The sequence below is a fragment of the Sorex fumeus genome, unplaced genomic scaffold (genome assembly GCF_029834395.1).
Source record: "Sorex fumeus unplaced genomic scaffold, SorFum_2.1 ptg000098l, whole genome shotgun sequence".
In the NCBI taxonomy this organism is placed as follows: domain Eukaryota; kingdom Metazoa; phylum Chordata; class Mammalia; order Eulipotyphla; family Soricidae; genus Sorex; species Sorex fumeus.
This window is the reverse complement of record NW_026606155.1, coordinates 85,504,591-85,517,558: the sequence shown is the minus strand read 5'-3', so window position 1 is coordinate 85,517,558 and position 12,968 is coordinate 85,504,591.

Sequence of the window (12,968 nt, the reverse complement as noted above, 5' to 3'; positions counted from 1 at the left end):
GGAATGATCCCTGAGTGCAGAGCCAGGTTTAAGACCTAAGCACCACCAGATGTAGCCCCAAACCCCAAAATTAAATTAAATTAAAAAGAAAAATACCAGGGTCAGAGACATAATATAGCGTGTAGGGTGCTTGCTTCGCATGTGAACAACCCAGGTTCTCCCCAGCATCCCATATGGTCCCCTGAGCACTGCCAGGAGTGCTCCCTGAGTGCAGAGCCAGAAGTAACCCCTAAGCATTGCTGGGTGTGACCCTCTAAAAAAAGAGCATATTTGATATTGCCAGTTAGAACTCTATTGTTGTCAACTGCACATAAATATGGATATATATGTATCTGGTGTTTTTTTTATATGTGCTGGAGCGATAGCACAGCAGGTAAGGCGTTTGCCTTGCACACGGCCGACATGGCCGACCCGGGTTCGATTCCTCCACCCCTCTCAGAGAGCCCGGCAATCTACCAAGAGTCTCTCGCCCACATGGCAAAGCCTGGCAAGCTATCCGTGTTATATTCAATATGCCAAAAACAATAACAAGTCTCACAATTTGTTGTGAGATATTACTGGTGTCCGCTCGAGCAAACTGATCAACAATGGGAGGACAGTGCTACAGTGCTATATATGTGGTGTCTGTATGTATATAGTATTATATATATATAGTTTTGTTTTGATTTTTTTTTTTTGGACAATACCCAGTGGTGCTCAGGGCTTGTTCTTGGCAGTGCTTAGGGTACCATATAGGGTGACAGGAATCAAACGTGGGTTGGCCACAGGTAAGGCAAATTCCCTATCCAATTTTTATCACTCTGGCCCGATCAACAGCACATATTTTGAAAGAATAGGATATTTATATTTTCACTTGAAAGCAGTAAATACTGGCATAGCCACACTGTGGACTAGTACTCAGAAATAAAAAGCTCTGGGCCACACACAAGAACAAATATCTAGACACTTTGCTGAGCAAAGGGAGCCAGAAGTTGGAGCTGGTGAGAAACTGAGAGGGCTGAGTGCCTGCTCTGTGTGCAGAAAGGCCAGGATTTAATCCCTGGCACTGCATGATCTCTGAAGCACCAAGCCACTGAGCTAGGAACAGCCCCTGAGTACTGACGGATGTAGACTAAAAATCAAAACAAAAAAATCAGAAGTTAAATGCAAGAATACAGACTGCATTCTTCTAAACTCTAGAAACACCCAACTCATTTATGGTGATATGAAAGTGAATCAGTGGGGCTGGAGCGATAGCACAACAGGGTGTTTTCCTTGCATGCGGCTGACCCGGGTTTGATTCCCAGCATCGCATATGGTCCCCTGAGCACCGCCAGGAGTAATTCCTGAGTGAAAAAGCCAGGAGTAAACCCTATGCATTGCTGGGTGTGATCCAAAAAGCAAAAGAAAGAAAGAAAGAAAAAAGAAAGTGGATCAGTGGCTGCCTGAGGGTCAGGGACAGGACTAGCCGAAAACGGACTTCAAAGGAGCACAAGAGAGTTTTTTTCTTTACCTGAGTCCCATGGTCTGTATCTTATGGAGTGATTACACCAGTAATCATTTGTTGAGATACATTGAACTGTACTCTATTTTACTTTACAGAAACTTTGCTTTCCATAAAGAAAAACAACCACACACACAAAAATTCAAGCCATGAAACAAAGTTTACAAAAAAACAGAAGCCAGGAGTAATTCCTGAGTGCAGAGCCAGGAATAACCCCTGCGCACTGCCAGCTGTAACCCAAAAAGTAAAAACAAATAAATGAATTAATTAAAGTAAAAAGAAATAAAAACCATTGATGATGTAGGCATATGAAAGTAATCTTTGGGGTTACATTTGGATCAGTAAACAGAAGAAGCAAATAAATTACTAATATAAAACTAACTCTAAAAGAAATAAAAATATATATGCACAAGATTATAAAAGAAATAGTACAGGAGGATTTATCATGACCCTTCCTTTTCCAGCCTTCATACTGTCCCCAGAAATATTCACTTTTAATTTTTTTTGTTTACCATTTCTTTTTCCTCCTTGGATGTGGTAGCCATTTCTCAGGCTCCCTCTCCGGAATCGAACCCTGATTCCCCGTCACCCGTGGTCACCATGGTAGGCACGGCGACTACCATCGAAAGTTGGGTCGGGAGTGGGTAATTTGCGCGCCTGCTGCCTTCCTGCTCCCGGAGGAGAAGAGTGCAGTCTCCTGCCCCCTCGCCTGGCTATTCCTCGCCGGGGCCCCTTGGAGGGGAGCGGGTTGAGCTTTCCTCCCCGCCCTGACCAGGGCCCCGGCAGCCAAAGACCTCCAGGACCAGCCACCATCATGCTGAGACCACTCTCCGCACACCTGAAGGTACCGGCAGAGGGACAAAGCCACGCGGGTTCCGGGCCGAGATCTCCAAGCCTACTCGGATTGGAGTCGAGCATCCTCCACCCAGATCCTCCAAATTCCAGTAGCGGGGGTCACACCCACCAACTGGCCCCCTGGCGCCGTGTAATCCCATCAGCGGCCAAGACTCTGAGACTATAAAAATCAGCTCCCGGAACCGCGTACCGGAACCGCGCAACATCTTATTATGACATCTCATCCCTACTTTGACAAACTGGCCGGTAGCCTGCCCACACAGCAGAGTCTGGCAAACTCCCTGTGGCGTACCCAATATGCCAAATACCAGTAACAATGATGGGTCTCATTCTCCTAAAGAGCCTTGAATATAACCTCAGGGCCAGGATGAAGGAGATGTTACTGGGGCCTGCTCGAGGCAATCGACGAATAACAGGATGATTTGTGATTTGTGATTGTGAATTTCTTTTTTCTCAATGATATAGAGTGACAAAATATAGGTACTGAATAATTGGCGAAGAGCATTTAATGGGAAGGTAAACTGAAACACCAATAACTTAAGCCTAATGTCATTGATCTGTCTACATGTTAAACATAGACATCTGTCTATATGTTAAACATGGCCCCTCTGATTCGTATGTGACAGTTGCACATTTTGGAGTTCCCAAATTCCCTATAGTGTATTACAGTTTATAACTTGAATGCCACATGATGGCTAAACTCTGAATGTTTTAATTAAAAGAGTTGTCGTGGAAATAAAATGTAATAAAAACATTCCTTAGGAAGAGCCAAAACCCAGAAAGTTCCAGGAATGAATGAAATAGGGTAAGAAGTTCTTTTCATTATTGTGCAACTTGCTGGGATGCCATTCATAGTTTGCTTTTGAAGAAGCCAGTGAAATCACAAAACTGCTGTGGCAGAGAAAAGGAAACTTCCTCAGCTCTAATTTCTGAGAAAGCAAACTTGAAAAAAAGTAAAATGTGAATAAAAACAATCTTTGTTGAGTAGTGTATAATCACACTTACTTTTAAAATAGAGAATATTGTGAGCGAGAGATATAGTACAGTGGGTAAGATGCTTGCCGTGTTCACAGCTAACCTGGGTTGGATCCTACGCACCACATATGGTTGACCAAGCACTGTCAGTGTGATCCTTGAGCACAGACCCAGGATATGCCCCCCCCAAAAATAAAAAGTTTTAATGGCAATAATAATCAGGGCTGGAGCAATAGCACAGCAGGTAGGGCATTTGCTTGCACGCGACTGACCTGGGTTTGATTCCTCCTCCCTCTCGGAGAGCCCGGCAAGCTACCGAGAGTATCTCGCCCACACAGCAGAGTCTGGCAAGCTCCCCGTGGCGTATTCGATATGCCAGGTAACAACAAGTCTCACAATGGAGACATTACTGGTGCTCGCTCAGGATGATGAACAACAGGCCAACAGTGCTACAGTGCTGCTCAACATGTACCAGTGCTCTAGCCTCATTACTGAGGTGCGTGCCAGTGAGAAAGAAGATAAAAACTCCAAGAAATTCCCTGCACAGGAGAGGAACACCTCCAGGGTCTAACGGTGAGAGGTAAGTCTGGGAAATAGAGATAATGAGCCTGTTACCATTTTTGGGGTCCTAAGCAAATGAACCAACTTGGCTATTATAAAGAATATTATAATATAGAGAATTTATTGGAAGGAAAAGTGGCTGACAGAACTGACGGAAAAACTGGAGAACTGAGTTTGGAAACAGGATTAGGAGCAGCTGTGTAAAGAGTCACAGAAAGAGAGTGAGAGCCAATGCATAAAAAGTAAAGTAAAGTAAAGGCCCTCCCGTTGATCGTCGATTTGCTCGAGCGGGCCCAGTAATGTCTCCATTGGAGACTTTGTTGTTACTGTGTCTGGCATATCGAACACTCTCGGTAGCTTGCCGGGCTCTCCGAGAGGGACAGAGGAATCGAACTCGGGTCAGCCATGTTGGCCGCTTGTAAGGCGAACGCCCTACCCGCTATGCTATCGCTCCAGCCCATTTTTCAAGAAATAGAAAAGTTAATTTGAAAAGTAGAAGAGAAAGAAACTCCCCAGCTGGTGTGTGTGTGTGTGTGTGTGTGTGTGTGTGTGTGTGTGTGTGTGTGTAACATAGTATAGGGTTAAGTTCTAGTGTAACAATTTTTTCCTGTCCCTGCACAATTGACTTCAGAATTCAAGACACTGAAAGTGTGATTGACCTTGTATCATAGACCCACCTATCTGGGCCTCCTTGATTTATTGTCCTTCCAACACTACCCACAATGAAGAAAAGATAATTCTCCCAAACAAATGTAACTACCAGTGTTATTGAAGGGGGAATTAAGGACATGTCTTACCAGGTTTAAGTTTTAGTCTATAGGTTATTGGAACCTCTCTTGAAGAAGAAAGACCAGGAAATTAAAATGATTAGAAAAGTATTTGTTGGGCCAGAAGGATGTAACAGTGGGTAGGGCATTTGCCTTGCCTGTGGCCATGCAGGTTCAATCCCCAGCATCCTATATGGTCCCCTGAGCACTACCAAGAGTAATTCCTGAATACAGAGCTAGGAATATCCCCTGAGAATTGCTGGGTGTTAACCATAAAGCAACAAACAAACAAATGCAGAAAGAAAGGTTTTTGTTGTTATTTTTTTGTTTGGGGGCCACACCCAGAAGTGCTCAGGGCTTGGCGCAGAGATCAGCCATCAACCATTCCTGGGGGAACTCAGGGGACCAGCCACAGGCAAAACAAGCACACCCTATCCATTGTTCTATCCCACCTGCCCAAAATGTGTGGTTGTGTGTGTGGTTGTGTGTTCATACTGGTTTAAACTGAAGAATAGATTTAAAAGGCACAAGAATAACATTGCGGGGTAGAAAAACTTTAGAGGGCTAGAGAGATAGTACAATGGGTAGAGCACTTGCCTTGCATGCAGCCAACCTAGATTTGATCCCCAGCACCACAAATGATCCCCCAAGTCCTGCCAGAACTGATGTCTGAGCACAGAGCTAGGAGTAAGTCCTGAGCACACTGGGTATGGCTCCAAAAGCCAAAATAATAATAATAATAATAGACTTGTATCCTACTTGGTAAAAACTCTCAGGTCAGTTTAGATGAAGTGACAAATGCTTTTTTATGATAGGGCTGCAGAAGTTGGCAGGAGGGAGAGGAGTCAGTATACAGCAAAATTTGGTTCCACTGCCATTCAGTCAAGAGACAAGGTGAAGGGTGGATAAAGCTGGGATGTGGCTCAGGTTTAAGTATGTGCTGCTCATGCTGGAGATTTGATACCTGACACTGCATGGTCCCCCAGCCCTGCCAGGAGTAACTTCCAAGCACCAGGCCCCAGTGTAGCTCATGAGCATGTGTGCTGTGTGTTTTTCGGCTTCAAATCAAAACAAGAATGCTGAAACAGGGTGTTCCTGAGTCTGGGTGGGCAGGGAGAGTTGTGTCCCTCATCCCAAGGTGACATCTGTCGTAATGTGGTGACATCTGTCTCAGGTTCTCTCTCTCTCTCTCTCTCTTTCTCTCTCTGATAACAGATAGTTCTGTGAGAGGTCAGCTGCCAGATAGTACAGCAGGTAGGGTGCTTGCTTTTTTTTTATTAAAAAATTTTTAATAGACATCATAAGGTACAGTTGAAGACTTACACATTTTTGTGCTTGGGTTTCAATTATACAATGATCAAATACCCATCCCTCCACCAGTGCCCATTTCCCACCACCACGGATCCTAGTATCCCTCCCACCCCCATCCCCCCATCCCACCCTGCCTCTGTGGCAGGGTATTCCCCTCCGTTGTCTCTCTCCTTTTGGGTGTTGTGGTTTGGGTGCTTGCTTTTTAAAAAAATTTTTTTATAAAGTTGTTCACAATGATTTATTACATGCAATATTCAAACACCAATCCAGGCACCATTACACCTTCCCACCACCATTATTTCTAATTTTCCCAACCATCACCCAACCTGCCCCAATAGCAAGCCCTAAAAATATGTCTTTAGAAGAAATTGTGTGAAGATTGTTGTTCTCACCCTGGAGCTATTGAACCTTTACTAACATGTTACAGTTGAGCCTTGGGTGCTAATATTTTTTAATAAAAAAATTGGTTGCCTTCTACTTTACATCCCATCCAATGTAGTGTATATCTACATTGGTATATCATTGGTGTAGAGTATGAGATGTTGCAGCTACATGTTTCCCTCCAAGAATTCTAAAATTCTGATAGGGTGATACAGTTGGAGCTAAATTTTAAACTGGGTGGTGACTTTGGGATCCACAGACATCCTGCAGCTTGCTGATCTCTTTTGAGATTTATTTATGAGTCTCTGGATCATGGCTGGTTAATGAGCTTATATGGTGGGTAATGAGCTTATATGGTACCAGAGGCAGTTCATGTGTGTGACTGCCAGGCTCTCAGAAGAACAGGGTTATGGGGGGAGGAGCCCATACCCAACTCCATGAGAGTCTGGAGAGTTCAGCCATAAAACCCACATACCTGAGTTTTTCAACAGATTCATACTTGGGTGAGGCCCGTCTGAATCTGTGGAGTCTGGCCTCAAGCATGGCAGCAGTTGCGTTCTGGAAGTTTTCTATTACCAAGGCTCTATTTGAGCTGGTGGAGGGCTCATCCACCTAGGGTGCTTGCTTTGCACCACAGCTGACTCTGGTTCAACTCCTGGCACCACATATAGCCCCCAAGCACTGCCAGGAGTGATCCCTGAGCACTTCTGGGTGTGCCCCAAAAACCTAAAGGAAAAAAAAACACAAGATTGCCCTTATTCAAGACAGACTCTTCTGTTTTAGACAGATCTGCTTATTCAAATGTTCTGCCTTATATTGAGTTGAAACTCGTTTTACCAAATTTTCCATTTGTTGATCCTCTTAGAGTTTCTTGGAGAATAAATCTATTTCCTCATATTTTCACACTTTGTAGATAAATAAAACTTCTCTGAATTTTCTTGTCTCCTCCCCCCTCCCTCCCTCCCTTTCTTCCTTCCTTCCATGCTTCCTTCCTTCCTTCCTTGCTTCCTTCCTTTCTTCTTTCCTTCCTCCCTTCCTCCCTTCCTTCCTTCCTCCCTTCCTCCCCTCCTGCCTTCCTGCCTTCCTGCCTTCCTGCCTTTTTCCCTCCCTTCCTCCCTTCCTGCCTTCCGGCCTTCCTGCCTTCCTTCCTGGCACAGCTGCTGAGGGCCAGTCCCGGTGGTGCTGGGGCCGACCTCACAGTACTGTCAATTGAACCCAGAGCTCCAGCCCTTTGGGCTGTCTCCCCTGCCCTCCCAAGTCCTTCTGGCTCAGACTTTTCCCCTGTTCTGTGTTTGCTGTTTTCCTTCAGGTTCTGCCTCATGGGAAGTACGGGTGGAAGATCAGAGGGAGGGAGAATCAGGTACTTTCTGCCCTGGTGTATCTCCCACGTTGACTGCAGCTTTCCAGAGACTCCTCCAGCTGACAATCTCAGGATTGTCTCATCACCCACTGTTGCCTTCTTCTCGCCTCCGTGCCTCCATGCTGTGTGATCAACATCCTGCATTGCATTTCCTCTATGCCAGGCAGTGTTCTCTGTCTTTCCACTTCAGTCCTCACTGACATTGGGCTGACCACATCAATTTTGAAATATGTCATAGGTGGGAACTAACCACAATCATCTGTGATATGCTCCCCCTAGGAAATTATATTGCAGAGATTTATATTTTCCTTTCTATGTTCTACCATGCGTGGGATGACTGAGATAGAAGAGAAATCCTGGATTCTGAGAAGCATTTGGAATTATTTAAAGAAAGTACATAATGAAACTTTGGAAAACACTGTATTTGTAAATGCATAAAAGGCCATGGCCTTGGAGTGACAACCTTCCTATAAGTGAGATGGGGAAAAAATGTGATAAGTGGCTGGAGAGATAAAACAACAGATAACATGTTTGCCTTGTTTGCAATTGTCCCAGGTTTTCTCCCTGACTCCACCAATGGTCCTCTGAGTACTACCAGGAGTGGGCCCTGCACGCAGAGTCAGGAGTAAGCCGTGAGCACAGCTTGGTGTGGCCCAAATCCCCTCAGCTCCACTAAAAGAAATGTGATAACCTAGGAGGGATTGGGAAATTAAAGTCAGGCAGATTACCAAAAACATGAATGTATATTTAAAATTTCCCTTCAGCAAAAAAAAAACGGAGGAAAGACCTAGTCATGAAAAAATAAAAACAGCAATAATATTGTCTGACTCATTGCTAATGTTTGAGGGAAAAAAAAGCAAACCATGGTGTCTGGAGACAGAGCTCAAAGGGCTGGAGTTAGCCTTAACTGCGGGAGCCCTGGGTTCTATTTCTCATACCATATGGTCCCCCTACTGGTGTGACTGACCTCCAAGAACCAAGCTGGGCAAAGCCCACCAGCACTACTAGGTGTGACTCAAAAAACAAACATAAAATAGGGTTTCAGAACACATGCTTTTCATGACATGTGGGATCCCTGGGTCTTGGGTCCAATCCCTGGTACCATATGATCTCCAAGCATTGCTGGGTGTCATCCTCTCCAGAGACACCAAAATCAAAGCAGCATCTATTGTCTGGGCTTCTTGTCTTGTCATATAGAGGAAATGTCCTATTGCAGTTTCTCAAAGTGCACAACACACCACTGCTCTTTGTTCTCATCTCCGTCTATGCTGAAGGTGCTGAATAAATAAAAAGACTCAGAGAAGAACGGGGAATAAATAAATAAACGAATTTCAAATACTGTTTCTGGAAATCACCATCGTGCAACTGTGATCTCAACATTTAAAAAAAATCATTGAAATAAATATTTATAAAGAAAAAATGTGGAAGCCTCTGAAGGGTGAAGGAATTCTGAGGAGTCAACAGCAGTGATGGATTATACACAGTGGGCTTGCCAGAATGGCGGGAGTGGTTTTCTGGGGGGTTTTTGCATTATAAATTCCAGGAACAAGAAAAGTGTTGGATATTCTAGATTGGGTTATCAGTAAAGCACTCTGATCTAGCATCTTGTGAAATCGCAGTTACGAAATTAACTTATAGTGATTTCCAGGTGAGAATGGTAACTGGAAACTTTCAAGAAAAACTTAGAAGAACAAATGAGCAATGACAGGGAATTTTTCAAAACTTTTTTATTGTGAAAGATACATAGTAGTTTATATAATGAAAAGGCACTGTTTAAAGGAAAGTCTAAAGTGAACACTCAGTTCAAGAACTAGAATATTGCCAGCACTATGGACTTTTGTTGTGTATTTATTTTCCATCACAACTCCTTCCTATGTTCTATTCCCGAAGATCACTATTTCCTGACTTTTTCCTTCGGGGGGGCAGTGCTGGGCATACTACCTCTGGCCTCAGGTATGTGAGCCCCGTGCTCCACTCCTGAGCCACATCACGGCCTGCTCTGACATTTTTCCAGTGGCTCACATACAGCAATACTCAAGGGCCAAGGTCACTCTGAGAGATGCCCAGGGTGGGAATGGGGGACAGCAGGTGCCAGGGATTAAAACTAGGGCTTCCCGCTTTCAAGTCATGTGCTTTCCCATCTGAGTCACCTCCTCTGCCCCAGAATTTCTCATCCCCTTGCTTTCCCTTTGGTACTGTGGTGGTGGTTAGCTGGAGGGCACACACGTAAAGAAGGCAGAGCCATGAAAGTCAAGGCATCATCCTCAAGGGGAATGTGGGGTGGTACCAGGAATCAAACTCACAGCCTCAGGTATGGGAAGCAAAGCCTGGCCCACAGAGCCAACACTCCAAGCCCCCTGGCCTCACTTAGTCTTTTTTTTTTCCTACATCTCTTGCAACACTTTTCCCTGGGCTTTTGGAGAGAAATGGGAGGTTATTTGCCCAGAAGAATGGAACCATTCTATGTGTGCTGGAAACTAAATATGGCCTTGTCTTTGATCTGTCTGTGTTTGGCCATGAGGAAATCTGTTGGCTTCTCGTCTGTGCTGAGTAAGCCAACCCAGCCCCAGAGAAGTCCTGGCTGTACATACCCAGGTCTGGGTCATGTCATGTTGATCCCCAGATCAATGAATTCCTGGATCTTCAATTCGAGGTTTCCAGTGTCTGAAAAGCGCTCTCTCTCTCTCTCTCTCTCTCTCTCTCTCTCTCTCTCTCTTTCTCTTCCTTCCTTCCTTCCTTCCTTCCTTCCTTCCTTCCTTCCTTCCTTCCTTCCCTCCTGACCCTTCTGCAGAATTTACTGTGCCTTGCTCTGGGGATGGTGCCTGGACAGCTGCCCATTCATTCCCATACCAAAGGCTCTAGCTTTGGAGAGCATAGATCACTGCCCAGTACCTCAGCTGCTGGGCATGGTGTGTCCCACTTCCCACCCACCCACCACTCTTAACAGAGAAGAGTCTGATGTCAGGTCCCACCATGGGATTCTCATGGTGAAGAACAGGAAGAACCCCAGCCTGACTTTTGCCACAATCTTGTCCTTAACTTCCTTGTGGTGAGACTCTCTACCTATGAATTCCCTACCAGACCATTTAGCTTGGCCTGATTGGAACTCTATCGACGGACACCTGGATCTCAATGAATTCTTCAGTTTTGGGCTTCTTTTCATTCAATATTACTTGACATTTATGTGCTGTGGGTGTCTCATTCACACTCATGGCTATGCAGGGTTTCGTTTGTAGCATTCAAATGGAACCTGCTCACACACTCATGCTCACTCAGTGACAGGGAGATGTCTGGGGAAATGTTTCGTTAGCTGATGTTGTCATGAGAACACCATGAGATGGAATGACACAGACCTAGATGGTACAGCTCTAGAGGAGAGCCTAACAGGGCCATGGTGCTCTGTGGTTCCACAGTGCCCTCACTGCCTGGAACACCCTTGAGCAATTCATGACTATAGACACAGTTTATTCAGTGTTGTTTATTATTTTGGCTGCAGTAAACAAGCTCCAAGCTTCACTGGCTTATAATAACAAACACTTGTTTCTTGCTTGCTCCTTGTAAACTGTGTCTTTTCGTATTCTTTTTCCATGGTTTTCCCATTGCAGACACAGACTTTGTCAGAGACCTACCTTTTTGTGGCAGAGGGAGAAGTAATAGAGACTCGGGGATGTGGTATATTTATGTCTGCTCAGCTCTTATCCTAGTAGCCAAATCATAGCTGAGGATCAAGCCCAGAGTCATTAGGTGGTAGGTGTGCCCCTCCTGTGAAAAGCAGATCATGTGGTGGGAGAGATATACAGTCCTTTGGAAAGAAAAATGTTCATTTATCACCACTGTCACTGTTCCCTGCATGCAGTTATTACCATGTTACTGTAAAGTTTTGTGTAGACATACTCTAGTGCAAGTGTGCATCATTTTTTTTCCAGGAAAGGACTGCTAGCTAGTTGTTTTCACTTTTTCTTTCTTTTTATTATTTGCAGTGCTGGGGATTAAACCCAGGATTTTACACATGGAAGGCAAATTTGTTTTATTTTGGGCATGAGATTTAATTTTATTAATTTTCACTTGTCCCCTTTCCTTCTCTTCACCATTATTGCGATGATGGGGTTGTACAGGCCTGACAGTGCAGCTTGCGTGGGGCCTACATGGTGCCTGTGGAGACTAGGCACTCTTTAGTTGTGGTGCTCACACACATCCTGCTTCCTGGGAGTGGTGGTCACTGTGCTTGCTGAGAGTCTCATCCATTTGGGGGAAGCTCTCACACTCTGGCTTGTGGCATCCAGGGGTCACAGGCAGCAGAACAACTAGGATGTGGTGGCCCAGGAGATTAAACTCTCAACCAGTTGCTTTATGACAGGCTTTCTAAGACACTGAGCTGCTACTCTGGACCCCTTGGGTTTGTGTTCAACTATTAGCAGATGATGCCAAACTGCATTCCCAATTGGTTTGACTTGGGGGGCCGGGGAAATAACTCGAGGGCTGGAAGACGTGATTTGCATCTTCCCGCCCCCAAGGTCAATCCCAGGCCCCACATGGCCCTCTGAGTCCCCCCTCCAGGTGTAGGTAGTCCTGGTGGCTCCAAAACTCTGCTAGGTGTGGCCCTAGTGTTCCCCAACACTACTGGATACAAGCTGCACCACACTGGACTATCAAGGTCACACAGCCAGGCCAATCAGCACCTGAAATGACTATGGGAAACCCTGAACACTGTTTGGGAGCTTTCCCAATCCTCCCCACAAGAACCACCCCCCCACACCCCCCAGAATGGTTTTAGAGATTTAGAGCCACCAGCAGTGTATGACAGTGCCAAATGTGGTCCATCCTCACCAACTGTAGCCATATCTTAAAATTTTAGGTTTTAAAGTCTGGTATTTGGTTAGAACCTGTGGTTTTAATTTCCAGTTCTGTGAGTACTAAAGAGTCAAACACTATTCTTATTCTATTTTACTTCTGTTTTGGACTCAGACCTAGCAGTAGTTGGGGACTACTCCTGGTTCTATGCTCCAGGATCACCCCCTGCGATGTTAAAACCATGTGGTGCCCGGAACTGACCCTGGGATCTTCCATTGAAGTATGTACCCTGCCTTTGGTTCTAATTTGGATCTCTACCCTGCTTTGTGTACTAAACAGGAAGTTTATTTATTTATTTATTTATTTATTTGTTGGTTGGTTGGTTTTTGGTCCACACCTGGTGATAGTCAATGCTTACTCCCTGACTCTAAGCTCAGGGATAACTCCTAGCAGAGCTCAGGGGACCATATGTGGTATGAGAGGT